At 43.5% G+C, this 15,566-nt stretch overlaps 1 long non-coding RNA gene across 1 annotated transcript in view; it reads right to left on the bottom strand.

Annotated features, from left to right (window-relative positions):
* Positions 1-5,298: 5,298 nt before the first annotated feature.
* LOC128081822 (uncharacterized) overlaps positions 5,299-15,566 on the bottom strand; it is a 37,329-nt gene continuing 27,061 nt past the window's right edge. Inside the window, exon 3 of the long non-coding RNA XR_008207421.1 lies at positions 5,299-6,050. This is a non-coding gene — a long non-coding RNA (uncharacterized LOC128081822). The remainder of the gene's footprint in view (positions 6,051-15,566) is intronic.

Genomic DNA, 15,566 nt, shown 5'->3' on the forward strand with positions numbered 1-15,566 from the left:
TCAGAGCGTGTGCACCCACATGGGTTTTATATCACACTCAGATCCCTGTAACAGTACAAAGCACTAAACCAAAACGGTAACAATTTACACTCACTTTATCCTAGTGTAATCAATGAAATGAGGTTTAACACTGAAAAACCAGTGCCTGACTCTTTTTAAATTCAATTTTCAGTCAAAAAGACAACCACTGGGAAAAACTCAATCACTGATGAAGTTCTGCAGAATCATTTTACTCACTCCCTTCAAAAGTTTTAATAAAGTTGTAGTTATCACAAACATTTGCCCCGCAGAGACTTTTCTCCTTTGAAAAAAAGCAGAGTGCTCCCAAGCTGACTCTTATCCTGATATTTCATATAAACATACAAAGTGCAATCTGTGACACAGCACCAAGGGTCATTTAGAGGTCTTGTGCCATGTTGAACTAATTATAAGAAAAACTGGCAAGAAAGTAACACATGACAGGCTTGTATATTTCAGATACCTTCTGCAGAACACTGAGAAAAAGTCCAAAAAACAAAAACCAAAAAAACCACCATAAGTCTATAATAAAAATCTCACTTTTTTCTCAAGTTTTCGTAGCAACTGTTTTTCACGGTTAGGAACACAACATACTTCTGGGTAGCTTCTGATTTAAGCAGGGTGAGTTTACTGTCATTACCAGAAAGCTGTACCCACTCCACCACCAATTCCAGGCACATTGGGTGTAATTGGAAACAATTTGCACAACTTCACAGAATCATAGAATTGTAGGGGTTGGAAGGGACTTCCAGAGATCATCGAGTCCAACCCCCTGCCAAAGCAGGTTCCCTACAGCAGGTCGCACAGGTCGGCATCCAGGCAGGTCTTGAACATCTCCAGAGGAGACTCCCCCACCTCCCTGGGCAGCCTGTTCCAGTGCTCCGTCACCTCACTGTAAAGAAGTTCTTGTGCATGTTTGTACGGAACTTCCTATGCTGCAGTTTCCAGCCGTTTCCCCTTGTCCTGTCTCCACTCACCACTGAAGAGAGTCTAGCCTCGCCATTCTGCCCCCCACACCTTAGATATTTGTAGACCTGGATCAGGTCCCTTCTCAGCCTTCTTTTCTCAAGACTGAACAGACCCAGTTCACTCAGCCTTTCTTCATAGCAGAGATGCTCCAGGCCCTTCACCATCTTCGTGGCCCTCCGCTGGACTCTTTCCAAGAGATCCCTGTCTTTTTTGTACTGGGGAGCCCAGAACTGGATGCAGTGCTCCAGATGAGGCCTTACCAGGGCAGAGTAGAGGGGGAGGATCACCCCCTGAAGCCTCCTGTTAGGCAGAGGTGGGCTATGAGATATCGCACTGAACTGTGGCTAAATTACAAGAGCAAAAGATCAACAAATCCAAACCAGAGAGAGAGTTCCTCACTGACTCAGCAAGGGGGCACAACCTATTGGAGCAGTTTCTTTTGACACTGTAAACCCTGACACAAAACTCTTACTGTTGTGGTTTGGTGATTTTTTGTTGTCAGTATTCCACATCAGAACATCCACATCACAATACGTGGACCAGGGGGAGTTAAAGAGTTAAAGTTCTGGTCCCATTTACTGCCTCGTATGGGCATCCTGAGGAGAGTGGAGGGGCGGCATCCCCGGAGGACCCGGCGGGAAGAGGAAGCGAGGTGAAGCTCCGGAGGACGCCAAGATCCGCCTCTCCTTCTCGCCCCGGCTCAGCCATCTCAGCTCGCCGCGCAGCACAGCACGTGCTTTCCCTCGCACCGCTGTAGTTTGACTCGCACTTTGCATACTTTCGTCTCTCTCATTTTGTTCGATTTGGTTATATTTAGTAAATTATCGTTCCTCCTCAGATCGCTGCCGTTGTGTTTTCTCTTCGTTAAAACTAGCTGCTAGCTCTCTGCCCTTCCCCCTCTCCCGGAGCGCACGCGGCTCGGGGCCGGCCGGGTCGCACGGCAAGCCGTTAGTACAGCTTCGTTGTTTTCTCCTTTCCCCGGGGCCTCTGCCCCCCTGTCAGGGACTTAGATCTAGGGCTAAGCCTGTGACACTTTATGGGGCTAGACAAGACGGGGCAGTTAGGGCAGTTAGAGACGGGTGGGACGACGCACCTGGTTGCCCCTGGCGACAGCACAGTCATGCCGGGGTCCCGGCCGCGGCAACCTGCCCACCGAAACCAACGCACACCTCTTCCCTGCTTGCTCCGGGAAGGCTCTGCAGGTGAAGAGGGGGGACCAAAAGTGACGCTTGGCCCCACATTTGATAATATCTGGCTTCAGGCCAGCAGACTCACCTGCCCAGCAAAGTGCAGTGGACCCCAGCCTGTGCCCAGCCTTTGCAATGAAAGACACCGCTCACAACGCTGGTGGCACAGCTTCAACTTCCAGCACCCTGCTCGATGAAATCAGTGAGCTGTGCATGCGGATCATGCTGCTCTGCCTTAACACCAAGCAGGTAAATACTAAGTACTGCTAACAGTAAAGGGCAGAAACCCAAGCTGTGTGAATTGGTGAGACGAACTGTGATCTGCTGGTCATGGATGTGATCTATTCAAGCGTGTGACAACTGAGGCACACATGGATCAGAGTCAGCTCGGCCAGGGGCTGGTAGATAGGGATGGGGAACAGAGTAGGCCCCGCATCATGCACGGATGTGGTTTTGGACCTGCTCCAAAAGCTGGACAATCCCACGTCCACAGGGCCAGATGGACTGCACTCAAGAGTGCTCAGGGAGTTTGTGGGTGTGCTTGCCAAGCCATCCTTCCACAGTCCTGGCTAACCAGGAATGTCCCAGTGGACTGGAGATTGGCAAATGTGACGGCCAGTCACAAGTGCTGTCCCCCCAGGCTCGGTGCTGGGGACGCTTCTATTTCACATCTTCAGTCATGACCTATAGTTGGGAGGCAGTGTTGATCTGCTAGGTGGGAGAAAGGCACAACAGAGGGACCTAGAGAGACCAGATCGCTGGGCCAGGGTAAACTCCATGAGTTTCAATAGGGGCAAGCATCGGGTCCTGCATTTTGGTCACAACCAACCCAGGCAGCCCTACAGGCTGGGGGAGCAGTGGCTGGAAAGCTTTCTGACAGAAGGGCAACAAGCCTTGTGAAGGGCTTGGAGAATATGCCTTATGGGGTATGACTGAATGAAGTGGGCTTTTTTTAGCCTGGGGAAGAGGAGGCTTAGGGGAGACCTTACTGCTCTCTTCCAATACCTCAAAGGTGATTGCAGCAAGAGCGAGGCTGGTCTCACTGCTGACAGGAAGATGGGAAATGGCCTCAAGTTGTCCCAGGGGGGAGTTTTGGTTGAACATCAGGAAAAACTTATTTACAGAAAGGATGGTTAAGCACTGTAATAGGCTCCCCAGGCAGGTAGGAGGTTGAGTCACCATCCATGCATGTGTTTAAAAACCATTTGGATGTGATGCTCAGGGACATGATTGAGAGGAGGGTTGTTAGGGTAGTATAGTTAGGTGGTGGTTGGACTCGATCATCTTTAAGGTCTTTCCCAACCTGAACAATTCTATGATGCTATGATTCTAGGAGCAGCGGGCAATGCTGTGTGCAGCGATGCCCTTCTCTGAGCTACCAGTAGCACCAGGACATATCCAACAACATCACTGTCCACCTCTGGACAAGAAGCGTAAGCAGTGCAGTGTGAGACTGCAGAACGGTGGCAACCAAATGGAGAACCGCACAGGTAAACAGCAGGATGAATTCATACCAGCAGCCAAGCAGAGGTGCAGAGACTTACCAGAATTACCAGCCCCTCTGCACACAAAAAGCCTTTTATCCAGCAACCCAAATGGGAATGAGAAAAAACAAGCTCGGCCGAGCTGTCCTTAAGCCCTAAGTTTGGCTGCCCAGCAGCACAATACTCAAGAAAGCCGCAAGACAGACAGCCCAAACAAACAGAAGTTCCAACCTGAACCAGTGCAGCAAAAACTGCACTGGCTGAGGGCCAGAAACCATCAGGCAAACATACATGTAAAACAAAACATCTCAATGTGCAGGGAAGAAAGACATCATTCTTTGCTATGGATGACCCGTTTGACATCAAAGATACGCAAGATATGGTCGCACCACCAAAAAAAGCGATGAAGCAAGCAGAGCCTGCTCTGCACCGTGGCTCCTTGCCCACCAAATCCTAACAGCAGAACCTGCACAAGCAGCTGCAGCAGCCCCCCTCGCTGCCGACCATCAGGCCTGCTGTGCTGCAGTGGACAGCCCTGCCAGAACATGCCACCTGAGGCCCACTCCGTCCATGTGACAACAATGTGGGACCTCAGGCCTCTCAGTTGCTCTCATATCAGCAAGGACCCCCGTTTGAGAACTTTCCAGGAACTGTTACATTCTGTTTAGGCCTTTTAGATATTGTTAATAGTTTTATGTTGTTTCTTTATTGTAGTGTTTGTTCTAGAGTTACTTCATTAGGTATGTTTTCCAATGCAATTGTTTCTGCAAATAAAAGACACTGTTACATATGAAAATGTCTTTCCTTTAGATAAGAAAGCTGAATTCTGGTTGGATGGATTCTCTTTTTCCGGGCCATTTTTACCACATTGTTCTGTTTCATTAAATGCACACAGGCTCTAGTGTAAGTCTGTTATTACTTGCAATTTCTTTCCTGCTTTAGGGAACACATCTGCACACAGGCTTTGTTTCATGCAAAGCACAGGTTACACAGAACGTACTTCTTGCGGGTGATGGAAGCAAAGTCACGTGGTTTGCTTGGCAGAGAGATAGGATTCGGTGAGGTGTTTGGTGATATTACTGTTGTTGTTCTCAATACAATAATTAAAAATAAGATTGCTGAATCAGACGATTTCAGTGATCTTTGCCTACCTTAAGAATTCCATAATTCTTAAGGATTATACAACCAGCAAGAAGTGGCTGGAGAAACCTCACCAATGTGGGAGACGATGCTTCCAGGAAATGTGAAGCACACCTGCAGGTTCAGGGTCCTGGCAGACAAGGGGAGCCTGACCAGCACTGAAGACTGGGGCGACAACACACTGACTGAGCATCTCGGCTTCTTCCATGTCTGGGGAAGCCAGTTCTCCATCCTCATTCATCAGAGAGGGAACGCTCTCTCTGGCCTGCCTCCTGCCCACATGCCTGTAGAACCCCTTCATGTTCTTTTTCACATCCCTTGCCAAGTTCAGTTCCATCTGGGCCTCCAATCTTAATCTCTCTAATGCTCTCCTCTGCTGCTCAACAGTGACTAGTAAAGCTGAATTCTGCTGGTAGTCATTCATGAATTCATGCATACATATCAATATCTCAGTGACTTTGAGCTGTGAGAATTTTATTTTACAGATACAGTTAAATAAAATTCATCTAGGCAAGACAAAGTGCATAGCAGTAACTATAAGCCTTGATAAATATAATTTTTAAAACTAGCCCAAAAGCAATAAAGCAGGTTACAATATCAAAGAACAGAATCCTAAATTCAGCCTCATGGTTTCCCTAGCTAAAGCCTGCATACACTGACAGAATCAGAAGTCCTTACATCTTGATAGCAAACCACAACAAAGCTCCAGGTAGTAAGAAAAGCACTGGACTTTGCTTATTCCATGGCTGCCACCACTCCATCTCTCAACCCACTACTAGAAAATTTAGACAAAGTTTTTCAGCCTGGCTTCATTTAATGAGAAGCTCCATACTGTTATTTTTGCTTACTGCCAAGAAAAACAACCTTTTCACAAGTCACATCTTTGCAAGGCAAATTCTGTTTGTCAAAATACAGGGTTTTGCCTACTTTCTTTGTCTTACTCTTATTTTAAAACTCTTTCTTCAAAGCAAGCATCACACAAAAATCTACAGCTTTAACCAGGCATCCCATCTCACAATGTAAAATGCACCCAGTTGTATATCTCCCATACTGTCAAAAGAACTGAGGGGCCCTGGTGTCAGGTTTTGATGTTAACATCTTCCTAGACAGATGGCCTCTGGGTTAGGTACTGCACAGCTCTGGTCTGCAGGGCTCCAGTGCCTGATACAAAGCACCTGTCCATTTAAGGAAGCCTCCCCGTACCGGAGGAACGCTCCCAAACTTTGGCTGCTGCTCATCATTCAGTATGTCACTGCAGAAGAAATGAGTATTTGGATAATAGGCGTGGACAGATGCAATTGCAAACAGATTTGTTTAACGGTCTCCAACCTTCTGATTTGCAAACATCAGTGTATTTTTCAATAGAGATCCAGATCCTAGAAAAATTACGCTCTGAATTTGTAACTTCAGTTATCTTTTGCGAGTGCCCTCAAGGGGACCTACACTGTTCTGAAAGCTGCCAACTAGATCATATTTACTACTGAATGCTTTCAGATAATGAACTTCAAATGAGAACAGCCCAACCAGCCCGTCTCAAAAACAAAAATAGCTGTAATGAGCATGGCCTAGACATTAGCACTCAAGATTCTAATTCCTAAGAATAGAAATAGAAACTTAATCTCTCACACCCATTTCAGTAAAAAGCAGCTTGGTTCAAAAGTTAAAGCACTAGTTAGCTGGAAACATAGATCTCTTAAAATGTCTGAGCTTTTCAACACAAATATTCATGGAACTGTAAATGCCTTACCAGCTTTGCAGTTATACAGTTTGAAACCAGAAAGTGAACACCGTCTGATGGAAGAAAAAATAAGGTATTTTATCCAAGACAGATGTTAAGACATTGCTTTTTTGGCAGCCTTTCCTCTTGTGATCACGTTTGCTTTCGTACCGACAGCGAGGCGAGCCAGCCTTTCTCAACACTGCTCAAAGCCCCTCCTAGCCCTACTGCTACATCTGCCATCCAGAACAGTCAGCACCTCTGCAACTATCCATCCTAATCATAAAAATTCACATATTTCACATTTTCAGATCTACCAGAACGTACAAGTTACATACAGATGGTTAGAGGAACCCAACAAATGAGACACTTGGGTCAATAAAACAAAAAGCTAACAAACCCCCTGAGAAGAACATTTCTTTTCACCACTTTCATAGCAATTTCCCCATTCTCTGTATACTGAATGGATGTGATTATAACGTGAAGCCATACATTGATAAGTGAAGTAATGCTCATAGAAAGATGATACTGGGATGGCTGATAGGGATTAAGAAAATGGATAGCTTTTTGGATATCCATTAATCTCCTCAGGTTTTGTATCTCTGACATTGAAATACAACACTCTAGATACACAGGTAAAGAGCATGTTGAACTCAGGGTGAAACGCTTATGGCAAGAACTCAGTGCTGATCAGAGCAGCAAAGAACCACAACTGCTCTTCTCAGCCTTGTTCAATATTTGGACTCAGATCAGTGTTTAGATACAGAGCCTAAAGAAGGTTTACTCAGAACTCAAACACAAATGTGATTTGCAGAAAGATCAATGTCATGTATGTATCAAGTCTCCTGACAAATAACGTCAGCAATAGCAATCCAAAACAAATGAATGCATATGCCTTACAACTGCACTCCTCCTAAAGAAATATTAGCTGAACTACTCTGCACTGTGGCATGACCAAGAGGAGCAGAAGCTGCTGTGACACAGAGCCCAAACTGAGGTCAGTTTCCTGCTCTGAAGCTGAAAGGCCATGCGTTTCTTGTGTCCTTGCTCAAACTACACCTCAGTTGCTGGGTTTTGCTCACAATAAAGCAGTAACTGGACAGCCTTTAATCCTTCCATTTTTGTGTCAATTTTAATTATGAAAGATGTGATAATTGAGATTGTCCTTACTTAAATCCAATTTGCTATTAGATAGAAAATCTTTTGGTTAACTCGATGGGATTTCTTGATACAGCGTTTGCACAGCACTGAGAGATCACACTGAATGGTAATTTTATGAAATTAGTGAAAATCTCCTAACACGGAAGAGAGAGCAAGCACTCAGTTCAGTTAAAGCCTTCAACTTCCAGCCAATTTCATTTTTTCTTATTGTTCTAGAGTGTGAAATGGGAGACTGCAGGCTGCAAGGAAAGAAAAAAGCCTAGATCTTGTGTGGAAATGAAAGAAGTGCAAATAGACTGAAGCAAACATTAAGACACAGAGCATTCAGGAACAGTACCGTTTCACCTTACTGATTCTTTCCAACTAGCCTGCCTGTACAGACACCAAGCAAGGGAACCTTGGGAAGGGAGACAGCCCTGACCATCAACGTGCAGAGGCAACTCAGCTGAAAGGGAGAGCTTCGTGCAAATATTCAAAGCTACGATGAGGAAACGAGGTTTGTTTACAGATGATCCCATAAAAAACAAAAGGTTTTCCTCTGAGGACAGGATGTCCATCTTTAAGTTTTACTCGCTAATGAAAAGTACTGAAGGCTTTGCATTACTATCAGTTGTAAGCAAACTGACACAGCTAACATTCAACTGTACGTATGAGACATGACCTGAATGCTATCACAGTCGTGTCACCTGAATGTTATCACAGTCAACACTTCTGTGTTTCCATTTTCATTCAACTTTGACGCAGAATAAAAGATGTGATCATGCAAATACATATCACGCTCACTTTTTGCTGGGTAACATCATGTGCAAAGCTACAGAAATTGAATTAAGACAAATTTGAAATGCTCTTTGTTTTCCTGTTGTTTTAATTTCCATTTTTCGTGTTTTTTCCAGAGGCTGGTTTTAGCCTATTACATACAGTACCTGTCAGTTTCTTGCCTTGTCAATCACTTGGCCAGACATTTTACTGTTCGTTGATTCTTGCAGATCTTCAGGCTTTGTATTCTGAAGCGAGCAATATGAAATAGATGTGTTGATCTTACAAAATAAGTCTTTCATAGACATGTGCTCTAGTTAAATCAGAGATATAGTATTAAAATTTCTGCTAGCTTTGTGCAGCAGGGTACAGCATGGGAGTTTTTCAGACACTAATGGGAAGCCGATGGCAAGCCCTGCAACCATTATCCTCAGCAGATCAAGATTTTTAAACACATCGCTTCTTCCTCAGTCATTAGTGTCTTCTTAAAACAACATCATGCTTTGTTTTCTTGATCAAAGCCCTCAACTTAGGAGTTTGGAAATAAATTTCACTTTGGTGTTTTCCTTTTCAAAACACATCAGTCTCAAAAGCAGGCTGATCTTTGGTGATGTACTGCGATGGATTGCACTTAGTAGACAGTTTGCCACTCACGGAAAGGGATTGTTCTCCCCTGCACAGCAGCACCACGTGTGTGCTCACACCCGAGACAAAGCTGGACAGACAAAAGTGCTCAAAGATGAAACTGGAGGAAATGATGCTCTCTGGCTGCTTTGTTGGCAGCCACTGTTTGGAGGGTGCCTTACAGCATGCTTCCATCCTACAGATGTCACACACCAGGGACAACTCTGATGGCCCCAGTGTGGAACTACTGAATGATGGCAGTGGCAAATCCGAGACTTCAGGGACAATCTCTGCAACCCTTTGCTGCATCCACGTAATAACTCTCCTACCTCAGTAGCTGCTTAATAACAGCTGTACAGATTATTATCCACTAGCTTACTACAGCATTTCTTGTCACTTCTAGGGCCTGAAGAATTGCTTCTGGACTTCAGTGGGAGGTTTGCATGAGCCAAGACAAAAAGAAGTAAGAAGGCTTAACCTACCCATGTATTCATATAATTTAAATTTCTTTGTTTCATTTATTCCCTGTTTGCTTCCTCTCTTCTATGATACACACACAGAAAAAAATTGCGTTATCTAAATTAAGGCAGAGTTTGATTTTCTAGGAAAAGATGGAATCCTTCAGCTGGAGAAGGAAAAAACCTATCAATGAAATTACTAAACATTGCTGATCTCCTGTTAAATCCCTATGCAGCCCTACTAGAACAAATAGCCGATTAATTATATTCCTGTGCACCGAGATCCAGAATACTTCATTTATTGCCTTAAACTACATCTACTGCCAGTCATCTAATGAGCAGTAGCTTTTCCTGGTAATACAGATAATCTCTTTGGAGAGAATTAGTTCTAGGAAAGTAGAAGTGCACCTTTCCTTAAATTCCATTTTATGCTTTCAATTCCTGAGGGAATGCGGGGAGGATCATAAGGAAGGAAGGGAAGAAGGAAAGGCAGATTAAGGATGTTACAGTAATATTCTTTTGTTCAACATCTGCATGCTAGAGAGATTACACAATCTTCAGCAGATCAGCAAAAGAAGATTTGAAGCGTCTAGCGTTAAAGCTTCAAAGCTGCAATACTCCTCTCCACCCACCCAACATCTCCACGTCCACAGCTGTAGGAAACATTCCAAATCTCACCCAACTTCTAGACTTTTCTTTCAAACCTTAAAAAAAAAAAAAGCAAAATACAAAAAAATTGCTCCATATCCATAACCTTGGGATAAAGGCAGTGGCTGCAGTACAGAATCTCAAGAGAACCCACACGTGCTCTCTCCCTGCAAGATCTCAGGTCAATTCTAGGAGGAACGTTGAGCACTACAAAGCACAGCTAGCTTCTTTTATGGTGTTAAGGGGAAAAAAAAAAAGCAGAATAGCCAACAAAGAAACTAGCACAGAAATACAAGTTTCCATACTTCTAATCAGGCTGCTTAGGTGATGCATTACAGACAGCAAGGCTTGCAGACTGCAACTCACTGGTACTGTCCATCCAAGGCATGAAAAATGGCTCAGCTGGAAATCCCTGGCTGTAGGTGAAAGGTGATCACCCACTTAACTTTAGCACTTAGTGAAGTACAGACACATATTCTGAATGTCCAGACAAAGAAAAATGAGGGAAAAATTACTGTATGATCAGCAGTAAATCCTTTCTCTTGCTTGCAATGACTTTAAGAGCCTCAAACAAAACAGTTTTCAGATGAGCTGCGCACAGAGAGAGCTCACCTCCGTGCTGAGGTTATAAAAACATCAGTGAAGAAAATTGTGTGTTTTAGGAAAAAATTGAGGTTCTGAGAATGATGCTCTTCCTGCCTAACTCAGGACAGAAGCCTCTTGCAACATAGACCCTACAGGATGCTGCCCCAGGGATTGCTTTCATAATCACAGAACGGCCTCTCTCTCCTTCTCACCCTGTGAATGCTACAGCCCCAGCAGCAGGAATGCTGTGCTGAGATCTCCATGGATCCAGCTGTGTGGGATGACACTGCTGGAGGAGGACAGGGCATAAGGTATCAGTGCAGTGCCACCACTGTCCTTAATTTTAAAAAGTCCCCAAGCCTTCTAAAAATGCTGCCTGGCTTGCCCTAAAGCTGTGCAAGACATTTTACTTCTTGTCTCAGAATCCACTGATTATATTCTTAAAGGATATCAATAAATTATTACTCTACCAGGAAGTATTTCCTGAAGATCTACCTTGGAAATAGCTCTTCCACTAAATTTCTTGCAATTTCAATATTTGCCACCTAACACTTTGCATCTGATCAGAAAAAAAATTGTGTAACTTTGACCTGATGCATAGTAATGTAGTGTGAAGCAACAAGAGTCAATTTGCTGGGCAACGCTAAGACATAACGTGGTGGAGTACGACGCCGATTTGCAGAGTGAATCAAAATGCCTGAGCTCTCTCTTTTGTGATATCTGCAAATCACTGAATAACGTGGTTCACTGACCAAGTGAATTATTTTTGAGGAATTTGACACATCTTTAATTACAAGATATGTAAAGACGTAATGGAAACATGCTGTGCATATTTCTTTATGGCTGCTGAACTTCTCTTATGGAAAAGCACCTGTTTTTATTAAATTGTCTCTAGACAGAATAGAATGTACGGGGTATAGGTTGACAGAATGTTTCTCAACATGTATTACTCAGCAGCTAAGCAACCTTAGCAACAATATAGATCGCCCATGTATACAGATTGCACCTATACACAAAACTACAGATAGATAAAAACAGATGTGCAGGAAATAGATTTACTCCTACTATGAGTATGTTTAAATTTCAGCAGCATATCAATAATATCATAATGTTTCTTTTGCTGAGGGAGACAAAAAAAAATGCACATCAGGCTCCCATCACTAAACACTGATGTGCCCTTTATGCTTAAAAAAAAAAAAATCAGGAATTTGCATGCTGACAATGATTATGTAAATGCCTTGTTTTGAGAACCAAGTCCCAGAAGATTCCCCAGCAGAAAGCAATTCTCCTTTAAAGGTTTCATCATGGTCCAAATCAGTGGTTTTTAAAACACCATTTTTAGTAATGCAATAAATAGCCTCTTTGATGATTGCCATTTGCTTTCCTTCCAAACTGTGGGCCTTCTTGCTTCGCTGCAGCAGCAGCCCCAGTAGCTTCTCTTTTTCTGTCAATTTTGAGGGGCTGTGGCAGATGGCAGTCATGCTTTAAAGCTTGCAATCCTTACTCAACTGACCAAAATTCAGAGCTGACTCTGCTTGGAGCACACAGGGAGTCTAGATGATCTCCCAAGGTCCCTTTTAACCTGAATTATCCTGTGATCCTTCGGCTCTCAATAACTGAGTTTCCAGGCTCAGAAAGGCACAGCACAGGGATACAGCAGGGCTACATCTAGCTGTAGAGCAGAGCAGCCATTCTCAGTGTGCAGCCCAGCATGCTCATCCCAGGACACAAACAAGACTGCACCAGCTCCTACCGCATTATGATTTTTCTTCAGAAGCAACTGATGCACACAGAGGCAGGAAACCACTCCTGGCAGTGCTGCAGAGAGGATGAGCAGAGCACCAAGACTGCAGGGCTTAGCTGGGAGCCGCTGTTCCCCCAGCATAGGCACTGGCACATGGATGTGGTGCTATTGCAAGGAATCCTTTTATTCCACCAGCTGCTACTGCTGAGATCTGAAACTGAGACCCAGTATGTGATCTCATGGATGAGTGCAAAGCTCACAAGCTCTCGTGTCTTAACTGAGGAGAAAGGCTCTGTTTAGTTGTGCCAGAATAAATGAACAATGAAGGTAGCTTGGATGTCTTGAAGCTGTTTAGGGCCGGCAGTCAATTTGAATCACTCTGAAGCAGAGCTCAAGTATTTTCCCAAAGAAATCTATGTCTCAATGACATTAAACTGTCTTTGTGCTCCTATGACCCTGGGCTGCTCTGTATTATGGCAGCAGGGATGGCTGTGCATTTCCTCTTGAGTGCTTCCTGCACACCTCAGCTAGAAAACCTTTCCCTGAAAATGCCTGCAGGGCATTCAAGCTCTGCTTTTTCTAGAGCCCATGAGCAGCCAGCAAAGGCAGGAGCAGCGCTGAGAGGCTCACCTAAGTTACTTCATGGCAGATTTTCAAAAGGATGGTCTGGAAACATCACTCACACCACGCTGCAGCTGTGTTCTCTCTCAGATGAAGAGAAAGGAAAAGCCCAGCAGTCCCGTGGGACACTGACCGGGTGTCCACACTAATTAAGCAGTTAGGGATTTTTATTTTATTTTATTTTATTTTTTCCAAAGTTGTTGCAACATTCACCTGCTAGGAAATAAAAAGAAGCTGTTTGGAGGATGCAGTTGTCCTACAATTCAAGTTCAGAGTTACAACAACTGACAAAGATCCACTAGAATACAAGCTTGTAGTTCCTCACTTAAGAAATTAATCCACATACACGTAAAACTCATCTGCACAAAATCTCTGCCTTTGGGACCTGCCAGCTACATGCTAAACTCAATGAGACTGGAGCTAAACTCAAGGAGACCGCTGTGAAATAGTATCAGCGCACTAAAATAAGTAACCATCTCTCCCTCAGCCTCTCTCAGTCCACACACACTACAGGAATTTCCTTAGGAGATGACACAAAAGCAACTCACATAGGAGAACACTACAAAATCCTACATCTCGCCTTCCAAGGTGAGCAATGGTAACAATAAAAGCACGTCCTCCCCTCCTCACAAACCAGTGGAGGAATGGGAAAAATAAATTCTGGTGGGAGTTTTTGGGGAAAAAAATTTCCTTCACAGATAGAATCCATCATCCACGCTTCCCTTTCTGTATTTATTTGTAAAATTAACAGCAACACATACATAACCTTCTAGAGAAATAATTGATCCCACTGCCCTGGATAGGAGCCACTGGCAATGATTACAGTGTCACACAGATCACTTCTGCATGCAGAAAGCTGACACCAGTGCACACATGCAGGCTTATGTGAGAAGTTCCAGTGGAGAAAAAAGGAAGGAAACAAAACCAGGAAAGTTATCATACGATGTAAGGCCTGTTGGTTTCCTCGCCACCTTCTGTGCTAAAGAAAATAAACCATTTACTCAGACAACACGTGCTATCAATTATTGGTCTAATTAATGACAGACTGCTACGAAACCAAGAAGTTTAAGGAAGAAGCACAAGTTGGCTCCTGATGTTTACAGTTTCTAGTAGGATGCTACCATGCCAGGCCAGGCAGAGCTGCAAACCCTGCGTGCCTTTCAGAAAAAGGAAAAAGTAGGTGACAGTAGCTTCACCTCACCCCACGCCAGGACACACGAGCAGCTATGATAGGAGCATTTGCATGCAAGCAGCATGACAACTCCACTTCTCTGAAACAGGTTTCCTCCCCAGCAGTGACAGCTAATAGGAAAAAGAATAACCCAAAATTAAAATAATAAAACTAAAAAAGAGTTAGTTCAAAGGATTAAGTAGGAAATCAAAAGTCTCCTAATTTTATATAAACAGGTATTTCTTGTAGAGATTTGAAGTGTTCTGCCAATCGCCATTCCCAACTTCACTTTTGCAGGTGAGTCACAGCAATGAATGGCATGTGGTACGATACTGATCTGTCATTTGCAGGCATTGTACAGGCAGGGTAATCCTGTCCTTACGAGCTATGCAAACTTCTTGCAAAAAAAAAAGTACAAGAAGTCATTTAATTAAAATGATTGTGTTCTATCTTCCAGAATCTGAAGTTTATAAAGAAAGATTAAAACCAAACTAATGGAGTCTTGGTTTGTGCTTGCATTGTTTGTCAGTGTTGCTATTAGACATCTCTCCTTTCAAGAAAACACTTTTTCCCAGCTTCCATATCTAAATCCTTGAACACCACGTTATCAGCAATGCATGTGTCCTTGCTGAAAACAGTCACTTCCACACCAAGTGTTGCAGACATTTGAGAACTTGTCTAGGACACTTTTTAATTTTTTGAGGAGGAAGAACTGCAAGAATTTCAGAAAAAAAGTCTCCATCAACTTTTGAAGGTCACTCTTTCTTCCATCTTTCAGTGGCAGTAAAGTACTAATTCCTCAGTTTTGCCTTTATCTCCTAAAATAGTCACACCAACAAAACTGGAACTGTCATTCTGGAGTGCAAGGAAGTGAAGCAGTATTAAAATCAGCTTTCTCTACACAAGGAAACGCAACTGACTTCTTTCATGGGAGGATTAACTTCTTCATGCTCAAAGAAAACTAGGGCGAGCAGAAATGCAAGCATCAAAACCTAAAAACTTCCTCTTAGTTCATAGAAAAATAATTCTATACAGAACCCAGGAGATGAGAATTAGAAACACCTCCAAAAGGAACTTTCACACATCAGACACAAGGGAAGAAGCATTCCTTTAACACTGAAGCATGACTTGAAAGCCACAGCTATATTACTTTAAAATATATATATTGTTTTGACTCAGTAAAATACTGTGTTGAAGAATACTAGATAGCATTCCACATATACATTGATGCTATCAGGGAAAGCATCAAATGCTGAGCTGAAGCATGCAGATATTTTAAGCCC

Source organism: Tympanuchus pallidicinctus, unplaced genomic scaffold (genome assembly GCF_026119805.1).
Source record: "Tympanuchus pallidicinctus isolate F22 unplaced genomic scaffold, pur_lepc_1.0 scaffold22, whole genome shotgun sequence".
In the NCBI taxonomy this organism is placed as follows: Eukaryota; Metazoa; Chordata; class Aves; order Galliformes; family Phasianidae; genus Tympanuchus; species Tympanuchus pallidicinctus.